Below are 12,571 nucleotides of genomic sequence, written 5' to 3' on the forward strand. Positions count from 1 at the left end.
GAGAGCTGAAGCAGGATGGCAGAGGGCTACCTTGTTCTATCTCAGTTGGATAGTGCACGGTGGGCGATTCAACTTAATATCTGCACATGCCTGTGAGCTGCAAGTATGGATTTGGGGGCCACAACAAACTTTATTGAATAGGTGAATTTGCAAATAATGAATTCTATAATAATGACACTCGACTACGCTATGAAATCTTGTGAGAGACGCAGTGTTTCAGGAAACCCTTGTCTTCAGTACTTTTTCTTTTCTCCCATGCTTGCACATGTCTTCATAACATTTTAAGAGAATAAGTTAATACCAAGGATGTCTCAGATGTTAAGTTCTGATTGTCAGATGCCATCATCTCAGTAAAAACACTTCTTATTTGAGAAGGTTTTTTCTTATTATCACAGTATTGTTATTTAGTTCATAGTTAAACGGGCAAAGAATTTTAGGAAAGAATTATAACTCTTCAAATGTTGAAAACAAATGTAAATTATTAAATCCTTATTCTTGTGACTCTTGTGTGATGAACACAGTTTCTCATAGGTACTATTAGTAATTTAAGGCATGAGTTTTGTAAAGTCAAGTGCCCTTTGGAAGTTTTTTTTTTTCTTTTCTTCTTTTTCCTTTTCTTCTGGAAGTTTTAAAAATGCTGACTCTGTTAGCCCCTTATCCGTTAGTGCTGTTTGTCCACATGAACATTGTTAGTAAAGGAGTCCAAGAAAGCCATTAATGAAGATTGTATACTTTATAAATCAAACCTCTTGCAAAATGGATTTATTGAGACTTGGCTAGTTTATCCTTTACTCACTGTTTCACATTCTTAAGTGAATTGTTGGCACTAATTTGGTAAGTGTGCTAGAGGAGTAATAACCAGAAATTTGGGACTTGCTCTGTGTTCATCTTATTTATATATATATAAATATACATATATAAATACAAATTTATAATATGTAAATACAAATTTATAATATATAAATATAAATGTATAATATATATAAATATATTTATACATATTATAAATATAATACATATACGTATATAATACATATATATTAATATGTAATATGTAAATATATAAAAATATAAATATATATATACACACTGTGTGTGTGTATGGCATATATTCCATAATTTTTTGAAATATTTTATATCGTGGTAAAATATAAGATAAAATGCAGTTTTTTTTGTTTTTGTTTTTTTTTAATTTTTTTTTTCAACGTTTATTTATTTTTGGGACAGAGAGAGACAGAGCATGAACGGGGGAAGGGCAGAGAGAGAGGAAGACACAGAATCGGAAACAGGCTCCAGGCTCTGAGCCATCAGCGCAGAGCCTGACGCGGGGCTCGAACTCACAGACCGCAAGATCGTGACCTGGCTGAAGTCAGACGCCTAACCGACTGCGCCACCCAGGCGCCCCGATAAAATGCAGTTTTAACTATTTAAAAATTTTTTTAAACATTTATTTATCTTTGAGAGACAGAGCAAGACAGAACATGAGTGGGGGAGGGGCAGAGAGAGGTGGGTACACAGAATCCAAAGCAGGCTCCAGGCTCTGATCTGTCAGCACAGAGCCTGACGCGGGGCTCGAACCCACGAACCGTGAGATCATGATCTGAGCCAAAGTCGGATGCTCAACCCACTGAGCCACCCAGGCGCCCCGTTAACCATTTTAAAGTATATGGTTCAGTGGCATTAAGTATATTCACATTATTCTACAACTATCAACACCATCCATCTCCAGGACTTTTTCAGGTTCTTAAACTGAAACTCTGTCCCCATGAATCAGGAATCCTCATGCTTCGCTCTCCCCAGTCCCTGTCGACCATCATTCTACTTTCTTTCTCTGTGAATTTAGCTACTATAGATCCCTCATATAAGTGTAATCATATGGTATGTGTCTTTTTATATCTGGTTTCTTTCACTTAACATTATGTCTTCAGAGTTCACCCATGTTGTAGCACGTGTCAGAATTTCCTTTCTTTTCAAAGCTGAGTAATATTTCATTATCTGTATACACACCACATCTTGCTTATCCATTCATCCATCCACGGATATTGGGGTCATTTCCATCTTTCGGCTATTGTGAATAATGCTGCTATGAACACTGATATACAAATATCTTTTCAAGTCCAAGCTTCCAGTCCTTTTTTAATGTATCCACAAGTAGGATTGCTGGGTCATATGGTAAATTATAAGTTTAATGTTTTGAGGAACTGCCATACACTGTTTTCCGCAGCAGCTATACCATTTTACATTCTCACCAGAAAGGCACATATATTCATCTTTCGTTACTAAACAGTGCCTGTTCTCAAGTATGGCATAAATCACTAGCTTTTGCATATAAAATGTGAAGTATTAATATGGATACTAAAATAATCAGTATTAAATTTGTTGTGACTATAGTTTTTGCAGAAGAATTTAACTTGTGCTAGGTAGCAAATGTTTCTGACTGCTCCTGATTCATTGCTGTATCATTTCATCTCTTATTTTTGGAATCTCCATGGAGAGGTAGACATAATTATGCGTTTCAGTAGCTATGAAACATTTTTGTTCACAAGGACTCTGGTCTCAGAGTTTATTAATAAAACTTTTTTTTGTTTTGTAAAATACATTTGATATCCACAATCAAAAGTGATTAGAAAACTCATTGATTAGCACATTTATAGAGTGCTGATTATGTGTAAAGGTCCAGTCCTTGATAGATACAAAGAAACATTATGATATGGTCCTTACCCTCAAGAGCTATACAATCGAAGGCCATGAGACATAAACACATGAAAATCACATTACTGGGCCAAAGTTAAATAATAATGGCATGTAGGACAAAAATGATACCATGCTAACATGTGACTGATTAATCGCCCGCTGAAAATTTTAGGCAGTAGATACCCTGAGCTCAGCTCAAAGGAAAAGGACCATTATGGCAGGAGGTATCTGTGAAGTTTATTCTGAGCAAGATATTGAAGAGTACATAAAATTTAGACAGAGAGAAGGGGAAAGACCTTCCAGTTAAGGAGGAATGACATTAGAAGTGTCAGACATTTTTATTGCCTGAGTCACTAATTGGCATTAATTGGCATGGTCCTGGGACCAAAAACAGTTAGATCAAATCTATTTAACAAAGTTACAAGTAAGTCCCCCCATCTGTACATTAATGCTACCATGCTCCCTGGGTGGTGATGGGAGTAGTAATAGCGGTGGCAGTAGAAACTATAGTAAATGGATATTTATTAAGAGCTTTCTAGGTGCCAGGCACTGTGCTAAACACTTATTACCCATATTGTCTCCATTCGTTAGCAACCCTATGAGCTGGGAGCTGGGGGCTATTACTCTTTTTTATGGATGAGGCAATGGAGACTCCGAGAACCAAAGTAACTTGCCCACAGTCACACAGAGCAGTAGAGTCAGCTCTGATTTACCTCCAGGCAGTTTGGTTTTTAGAAACAGCACATGTTACCTACCACTGGGCAAACCACCATAGCACTAAATGTGGAAGAGGCTAGTGATCTGGAAACTTTGCAACTTTTCTGTGTAGCTGCTGTTTAACATCCTGGCAATCCCTGGTTATGTGCTGGAATGGTGTGTAAATTCTGCTATAAGGCTGCTTGCAGAGTGATGGACTAGTAGTTTGTTCCTAGTGAGGCCTTGCTTTAACTTAATAGCTTTTGTAGGTGTTCAGGAGGAGAGATAATGGGGGTAATCTCTTCTGTATTCAGCTGAGTAATGACCTTAAACTTGTGTATTCACAGTTGAAAGATAGCATGCATATATGATTTTCTTCTGATGAAAACTACTCTGTTCAAGAGACTAATATCCATTGCTTTTTGGTGGGAAGGAGAAGTTAAAAATAATTTTTGCCCCTTGGGTGACGAGACTAGCCCTGCTGCTTAGTTTTGTGGTTCAGTTCCCCTGATGTGGTTACAAGGCATGTTTTGGCTATGATCGTTTTCGATTATTTTAATAAGTTGTGTTTCTATGATTTGTGCATGGTGTCATATACTGTTGACATGAAATACACCTTTTTTTTTTTTTTTTTGAGTAAAGATAGCATGACTCAACAGATTAGGGGTACCGAAAGTATGACTTAGCATGCTGGTTGGGCCGTGGAAACTCAAGCAAGTCAGCTCAGTTTCGTGTCCTGTAAACAGAGATAAGTGTCAGTTTGTCTATTTCAGAGGGTGGTTATGGAAATTACTAGCCTTTAAAAGATTGTTAATCTCGGTGTGGGGAGACTTGGCTTTTGGAGAACATTGACTCAAGAGCAAATGTATCTACCTCCTGAATTTTGAGTGAGTGAGACATTAAAGCCTTGAGATTTTCCCAAATGGAATCTTGCCATATGGAAAGGTAGGGTTGGATGCAAATTTGTTTGTGAAGGGGTTGAGACGGGGAGTAAGAGTGGAACTCTCCTTGGAAGCCATTGAAATAAAGGATATAGTGAATGTTGAGCGTTTTTCACTGTTGTTGTGATGGCTGAAAGTGTATGGAAAGTGATTTTTTTTTTTTTTTAATTTCAGAATGCATGATTTCATAGGATATAGACAACTGGCTTAAGCCAACATTTCTGGACAGTAAGAAACTGCAAATCAAGGAAGAAGTGCTTAGAAATATTTTCACATAAAGAGGTACTTAAGTCTAAATAGCAGTGTTTTCTTTTTATGAATGTGTGTATGCATGTTTGCATTTTATTTTTTTTTAATAGCGGTATGTTCTTAATTTTTTAACTACTTTTTCATCAAAATCGTAACATTCTTGGGCTAGAGCATTTAGATAAGACCTGTCAAGTGCTGTGTTTATGTCCAGTAGACCATGCCCAGGAGGGGCAGTCCTGTTTGCTACTGTGTGGCTGTAGATGAGAAAACGGACTTTTTGTCCAACATTAAACATGCCTTATATGCAATATAGTTCTTTTGTAGACAACATAGACAGCTCTGAAGCTGTACTCACTGGTAACACGGAGTCACAGTTTTAGACATCTTTGGCGTCACTACTATAATGAAGTAAAGAATTTGGGTTAGATATTTTAAGGTCTGTCATGCTCTTAAGGTGAAGCAAAGTGATGTGGTACGTGAAGGGGGAAGCAGTGCCCCACTAAAAGCATAACCCAAGGACTGACCAGGAGTCTGAATTCACATTTCATTTGGCAGTGTTGGATTTTTTTTTTTTTAATCTTCTACCAAGAAGAGTTGATATGCCACATTATTACACTTGGGTGTAGTTTAGTGTGCAGTTGAGAGACTGAGAAACAGGGTGGTTCTTAGTAGGCTGTGAAACTGTGGCATGGTGTATTATGATAATGGATTTATCAGCTGCGGTCAAGTTTTGCACTTGGAATGCTTAGAGTAAATTTATGAATTGGTGAACTATAATTCTACAGATTCATTCTGAAACTTTAATTAGCTTATTTGCCTTACTTTTCATCCCAAGAAGGCATCCACTAAGGTATAGTACATAATGGTCAGAGGAGGTTAAGTGAGATAAAATTACAGGTATGCATACTTTATGATAAATGAAATTAGATACGCCATACAGGATGAGACTGTCTAGCTTAATTGTATTGCCTTGGACAATGTCCCTGAAGTGTTTTTATGGACAAGATAGCTGTCATTCATGACTTCAGTGGCAAAAGATTGTTTAATGGAATACTTTACAAACCTGAAAAATGATTATTATGTAGATATGTGTTTATTGGTATAGAAAGTTTTTCATGAGTTGGGGCGCCTGGGTGGCGCAGTCGGTTAAGCGTCCGACTTCAGCCAGGTCACGATCTCGCGGTCCGTGAGTTCGAGCCCCGCGTCAGGCTCTGGGCTGATGGCTCGGAGCCTGGAGCCTGTTTCCGATTCTGTGTCTCCCTCTCTCTCTGCCCCTCCCCCGTTCATGCTCTGTCTCTGTCTGTCCCATGAATAAATAAAAACGTTGAAAAAAAAATTTTTAAAAAAAAGAAAGTTTTTCATGAGCTATTTAGCAAAAAGGCAGGTTGCGCAACTACCTAAAAGTAGTTTAATTTCGTTAAAAAGTTATGTATCTACATAGCATGGGAAAATGGCCCAGAAAAAATACACACCATTAGGTGCATCCTCAGGCTTAACCTACTTGCTACACATGTTGACCACAGCTTCCTGCTCTGGCTGTGGCTCTAATATGATATGATGTGCTTCTGATATCAATAGCTTTTGCTAACACCTATTTACATGCTAGCTTACCTAATAAAACAAGAAACTACATCTACATGGAAACTACATGGGATTACAGGTCTCTCACTGATTTTCAACTGGAAATTTTTAAAAATTTGGAATGTCTATCCCTTACATTTTTAAAAAACAATTATTTAGAAAGAAGCTTATTAATAGACCTTCATCCATTCATTAATTTAATCATTCCTGGAGGGAAAAATGTATCCCACAGAGTAATTATGTTTTATTAGGGCACACTTATGCTGCAGATGAGAGAGATTTGGAAAACAAAACAAACTAAAGTCCCAGGTACCTGAGATGTCTGAAAATCTGGCAAGATTTGGGTATAGTGGGGGTTTTCCTAAAAAGGAAGCTTTCTGGTGATGGTGTTCGGAATCCACAAAGCAGAAGTTAAATGGGCTTTAATAAACAAATAAACACTGGTGTCTGCGTGGCTTAGTTAAGCGTCTGACTCTTGATTTCGGCTCAGGTCATAACCTCACGGTTGTAAGATCCAGCCCTGCATCAATCTCTGAGCTGGGCGTGGAGCCTGCTTAAGATTTTCTGTCTGTCTCTCTCTCTCTCTGTCTGTCTCTCTCCTCCTCTGCTCCTTCTTGCTCTCTCTCTCTGCCCCTCCCCTGCTCTTTTTTTTTTTTAATTTTTTTTTCAACGTTTATTTATTTTTGGGACAGAGAGAGACAGAGCATGAACGGGGGAGGGGCAGAGAGAGAGGGAGACACAGAATCGGAAACAGGCTCCAGGCTCTGAGCCATCAGCCCAGAGCCTGACGCGGGGCTTGAACTCACAGACCGCGAGATCGTGACCTGGCTGAAGTCGGACGCTTAACCGACTGCGCCACCCAGGCGCCCCTCCCCTGCTCTTTTTAAAAACAAATAAACAAACAATAAAAAATAAACTTGTAAAAATTGAGAAAGCTAGTAATCCTAAGAGGTTCTTTGAAGCTATTCAAGAGCTTTTCCTCTTTAGACTTGTTTTGTTGGTATGTTGTTAACCTCCTCCACCTGCCTCACCCCCAAATTCAGTCTACACATTTCTCTTTTGTCCTTTTTAAAAAAGACCAAGATCTAAAACTGTTCTTTCTGAACACTTGGTGTTTCTTCATTACCTGTCCTATCTTTTCTGCTTTCATCTGAGCTTCTCAAAGGCATGGTCTATACTGTCTTCACTTATTTCCTTCATTCGCTGTGCTATGGTTTCTATGCCCTCTCTGTACTGAAACTGCTTCCCTTAAGGTAACAAACTTCTAATTGCCCAGTCCTTTAAGGATTAAAAAATTCTCATCATTTTTCACCTCTTGTATTCGCAGTGATCTATCAAGTTTTCGTTTATCCATATAAGAGGAGGCTGACCTGAGCAAGGTCAGTCATGAGCTAACCGTTGTCCCCCACCTGCAGTTAAGCCTCCTGCCTCACCTGCTCTCCCCACATGTCTTTTCTGTTTTAGCAGTATCACTTCATAGCCATGTGTCATGTCTCTTGTGCCTGTTCACGTTCTGTTTCCTGTGCCTGGAATACTCTTCTCCATCCTGTTAACCTAGTCTTCATTGTCTTTCAAAATGGCTCACGATTTACCTTCAGCCTCCTTGATCATGCTTCCAAAAGTGAATCACTTCTGTTTGAATTCACTATTTCTGTGTGGCGTATTTCAGGTTTGTGTTATCTCTGTGAATTTCCTTCTAGATTGTGGATGCTCTGAGGGCAGAGTTTGGATTTTACTCATTCTCACTTTCTTTCAGCGTTTAGTCCAGCATTTGACATAGATCTGGTGTCTGGTTCATCTTTGTTTTTGTTTTCAGGGTTTTTTTATTTTTTGTTTTTTGTTCATCTTTGTTGAATGAAACTAAATGAGGCTGTAAGCTTTGTGAGGGCACACATTTCATGAACGAACGGACAGGCAAATAAGCCTAATGGGAACCACTTGATAAAGTGCAAAAAAAGAGCAGAGAAAACTAAGTTTATTTGTTGTCCCCGATTTTATTAAACAAGTGATAAAGAGATTCTTATTCTCAGATTGTCTTGTAAGGGAAATAGGCACCTAAGTGCAGAAAGATGAAGGGAACAAAGTGTCATCTGACCAAAGGAAGCTAAAAGTGAATTGGTAGAGCCTCTCCCAAAATGTTTAGTTTAAGTTTTGTTTTCAAGTATTTGGTAACAAAATACCGGCAGGTAGCTTTTAGAGTGTGGTTTTGCTGCCCTTCTCCGATGAATAGATAAGATGGGTTAGCTGTATAGAAGTCGGTCCCATGTCAGATGGCTGAAAATAATATAAAACTACCGAGGAGTGTTTCCCTCTTCTCCATTAGTTTAATGCTGTGAAAACTCTTTCTTGATATTTAGGCTCATCCTAAATTAATGCATATTTCGAATTATTATGATTTATTTTTTAGAACTGTGAATCTGGGGGCACCTGGGTGGCTCAGTCGTTAAGCATCCGATTTCGCCTCAGATCATGATCTCACGGTTCCTGAGTTCGAGCCCCACGTCGGGCTCTGGGCTGACCACTCGGAGCCCGGAGCCTGCTTTGGATTCTGTGTCTCCCTCTCTCTCTGCCCCTCCGCTGCTCGCTCTCTCTCTCTCTCTCTTTTTTTTTTTCAACTTTTTTTTTTTTATTTATTTTTGGGACAGAGAGAAACAGAGCATGAACGGGGGAGGGGCAGAGAGAGAGGGAGACACAGCATCGGAAACAGGCTCCAGGCTCCGAGCCATCAGCCCAGAGCCTGACGCGGGGCTCGAACTCACGGACCGCGAGATCGTGACCTGGCTGAAGTCGGACGCTTAACCGACTGCGCCACCCAGGCGCCCCTCTCTCTCTCTCTCTTAAAAATAAGTAAACATTAAAAACAACTATGAATCTGTTCCCAACCATTTACCCTTGCAGTAATGTGCATCCTGCACACGAAGCACCTTCCTGCTTCAGGAAGCACCGCTCTTTTTGGTCGTCTCCACAGTGACAGGTGCCTGGGAAGCCCAGAGCTCCCGGAGCATCCCTGGGCTTACGGCTTTGTAAGCTCTGCCTCCTGGAGTCCTTGTGGTTCCAAAGTCACAGTAGTTTTGATACAGCTTGGGTAATTTGTTTTTTTTTTTTTTTCAACGTTTATTTATTTTTGGGACAGAGAGAGACAGAGCATGAACAGGGGAGGGGCAGAGAGAGAGAGGGAGACACAGAATCAGAAACAGGCTCCAGGCTCTGAGCCATCAGCCCAGAGCCCGACGCGGGGCTCAAACTCACAGACCGCGAGATCGTGACCTGGCTGAAGTCGGACGCTCAACCGACTGCGCCACCCAGGCACCCCCAGCTTGGGTAATTTGTATAAAATATTTAGTTAACTTTTATTAACCCATTTAACTTGGCTAGCAAAGGAAGTGACCCTGCAGGCCTGAGGGTATTCTTCCAACCCCTCTGTACACGTCACGGTGGACTTTTGCTTCACCTTTGTTAAGGCCCTGGGGAGCCTGTGTGCTCTGGCTCTGTCTTACCCTCCCCTCGTTTAGTCTCGTTCTGCGGCTCAGGTGGGTTTCATTCTTTCTTTTTCTTTGCCAGTTGCTGTGTTACAAAAGTATTTATTTCCTTTTGGCCACCATGCTATTTCCCTTTTCTTCTTCCTTCCCTAATTCCTTTAAAAATTATTACTAATATTCTATATTCCACATGGAATTCCAAATTCCAGTTTGGAACTTTTTTTTACAGGCAGTTGATAACAATGAGGAATTAAAAAGCCATTTGGTAGATTATTAGCTCATTCCCAGATAGATCACTTAAAAATGTTTATGTTTCAAAAAGATAACAGTATATGAAAGGAAAAGATGATGTATACATGCAGTGAGCTCCGGTGGTTCAAATGGGTGCAGTGAAAAAGCGAATCTCCTTTCCACCCTTATTCTTCATTTCCTCCCTCTGGATTTTTTTTTTTTTTTTTTGAAGTTGTGAGTGAGGCTAGTGGTATTGGTATTCACACTTCATGAAATATGGTACTCCACCATAAAGTATTTTTGTGAAGTACATATTGATCTTGCGTACCAGTGTGAAGATTTGTCTTGTGTATCTTCCAGTGTTAGTGGTCAGAAGTGTTCTGTTTTCAGTTGTGTTGAGTTTCATACCGACTTTGACCTGACCCTTTGCTGGGAACATCAAGTGTGAATGGTTTGACAGTGATGAGGAGTTTTAAGTGACTGGACATTCTTTTCTTATACTAATCTATTTGGCAAAAATGTACTGAGCACTTTATCCTCCAATTTGCACTTCATCCTGACTTTCTCCAAGCACTTTTACAAGAGCACATTATGGTTCAGATTTGAGGCACAAAGCAGTTGAGCTTTTCACAGGCACACTCCACAACTTGGTAATGGAACCAACATCACCCAAGACTCCTGGCTCCCTGGCTTTCAGAACCAATTCAGAATACTTTTACAAATGCATCAGAACTCTGCCAACTACAGAGGTAGTGAGATGTAATTTGACACCTGTTCTTTCCAGAAAGTCATAGGTTACCCCCTCCCCCCCCCCCCACCAAAACCTTTTAAAAGGCTCCAGTTAAAGATCTTTTTCCATCCTGTATTTCCTCATTTTTCAGTCTGTTTGGTTTTCAGTTTTCCTTTCCCACCTACTGTTCCTCCTAAAACTGCCCCAACAGATTTTGAGTAGATTTATGTTACTGATCCATTTTGCAATCTTAATGTTCTAATTCAAAGCCCATGTATTCTTGTGTACACTATCTACATTCCTGGAAGGCTATTCCAATAGAGTATCCTGGAAAATGACCAATGAACGCGCCTGGCATTGCTTTTAAGTCTTTAGGAAAAAAAGAATATGAAACAAACCTCTAGACTATTTGGAAGAGTTTTTAAAGCATGGGGCCATGAGGAATAACTCGTTAAGTTCCTGTGATTGCTGGCTTACTAGGACTTATTTTAATGTGAGTATGCCTCTAGTGTTGCCATCCCTCAGTTTGCCTGTATTTAAGTTGTGTATTAGATTATTGCCCTTGAATTGGCTTGAGTTTAAGTGGTTCTAAAGCTTCCAGTTTAAAGATGCTATTTAAACTTGGTGAACATTATTTTGACACACAGTGAGTTGAGCACCCTCCCTACACACTTTTTATTCTTTTTTTAAAAAAATGTTTATTTATTTATTTTTGAGAGAGAGAGTGTGTGCGAGCAGGGGAGGGGCAGAGAGAAAGACGGAGAGAGAGAATCCCAAGCAGGCTCCATGCTGTCAGCACAGAGCCTGATGTGGGGCTTGAACTCACTAAGTAACTCACTGACAGTGAGATAAGATCAAGACCTGAGCTGAAATTAAGAGTCAGTGGGGCGCCTGGGTGGCACAGTCGGTTAAGCGTCCGACTTCAGCCAGGTCACGATCTCGCGGTCCAGGAGTTCGAGCCCCGCGTCGGGCTTTGTGCTGACAGCTCAGAGCCTGGAGCCTGTTTCCGATTCTGTGTCTCCCTCTCTCTCTGCCCCTCCCCCGTTCATGCTCTGTCTCTCTCTGTCCCAAAAAATAAATAAACGTTGAAAAAAAATTGTTTTTAAAAAAAAAAGACACCCAAGTGAATCATCCTGAGGCCCCATTGAACTGCCAAGTATATAAAAGATAACAATGTAACCTCTTAGACTTTTGTTAAACACTTCCAAAAATTCTGTTGGCATTCTGCTTGAGACCGGTCTTTGATAAGAACCGTGGTGTTTGTGCCTAGTGGCATAGCACCTGCCCTGTGTTGTCTGCTGTTGGTGATAAGTTTACATTGTAAAAGAACCTTCCACCTGAAGATTCCTGAAGTCTTTGATGAACACATACACTTCAGTTTTGTGACAACAATCAGCACTGAGATGGAGGACAGCAGCCTTTATCACTCCGTGTGGATGGAAAGAACAAACTGCCTTGTACTAACAGGTTCTGTCTTTAAGCTCACGAATGAGGATCCTGACAGAGGGCAGTCCTGAATTTTCAAGATGTCGTGTGATATCCTCATTGTGAAATGTACTTCATAGTCTAGACCTTGATAAATGAAACTTTTGTTCAGTAGATGGCCATGTGCTTAGTGAGTATCTACTCTGTGTTCTAGGCATTTGTGAGTTGATTTTACAAAGTGCAGTAGACTTGGCCCTGGTAGTAATTTAGGGAATGGGCCAAGTTTAAAGACCACTTTTATATTCATGTTTTTTTTTTCAAATTCTTATTACAAACCTGAGAGGAACATTTTAGCCCATCTATAGGTGAGAAAATTAAAGTAGAGAGAGGTTACATAGCTAGCTTATGTTCTACCCAGCTAGTAAATGATCGAACCTGAGTTTTCTATGTTCATGTGCTTGCTACCATACTACAACTTCCTGTAATATGTAATTAATAACATGTGTATTTTAGAGCTTTACAACAGCCCTGTAATCCCAATAATG

The 12,571-nt window shown here is 39.9% G+C and overlaps 1 protein-coding gene across 3 annotated transcripts in view; it reads left to right on the forward strand.

Annotated features, from left to right (window-relative positions):
- The window catches only part of LOC121035538 (tubulin-specific chaperone cofactor E-like protein), a 166,852-nt gene that overhangs the window by 11,916 nt on the left and 142,365 nt on the right, over positions 1 to 12,571 (forward strand). For 2 of the 3 annotated variants that reach the window (XM_040483339.1, XM_040483336.1), the window contains exon 2: positions 4,506 to 4,613. The exons of the other annotated variant lie outside the window; for it this stretch is intronic. The gene's annotated coding sequence lies outside the window, so the exon portion shown is untranslated. The remainder of the gene's footprint in view (positions 1 to 4,505; positions 4,614 to 12,571) is intronic. 3 annotated transcript variants of the gene reach the window in all.

The sequence above is a fragment of the Herpailurus yagouaroundi genome, unplaced genomic scaffold (genome assembly GCF_014898765.1).
Source record: "Herpailurus yagouaroundi ecotype Mexico unplaced genomic scaffold, PumYag 161, whole genome shotgun sequence".
In the NCBI taxonomy this organism is placed as follows: Eukaryota; Metazoa; Chordata; class Mammalia; order Carnivora; family Felidae; genus Herpailurus; species Herpailurus yagouaroundi.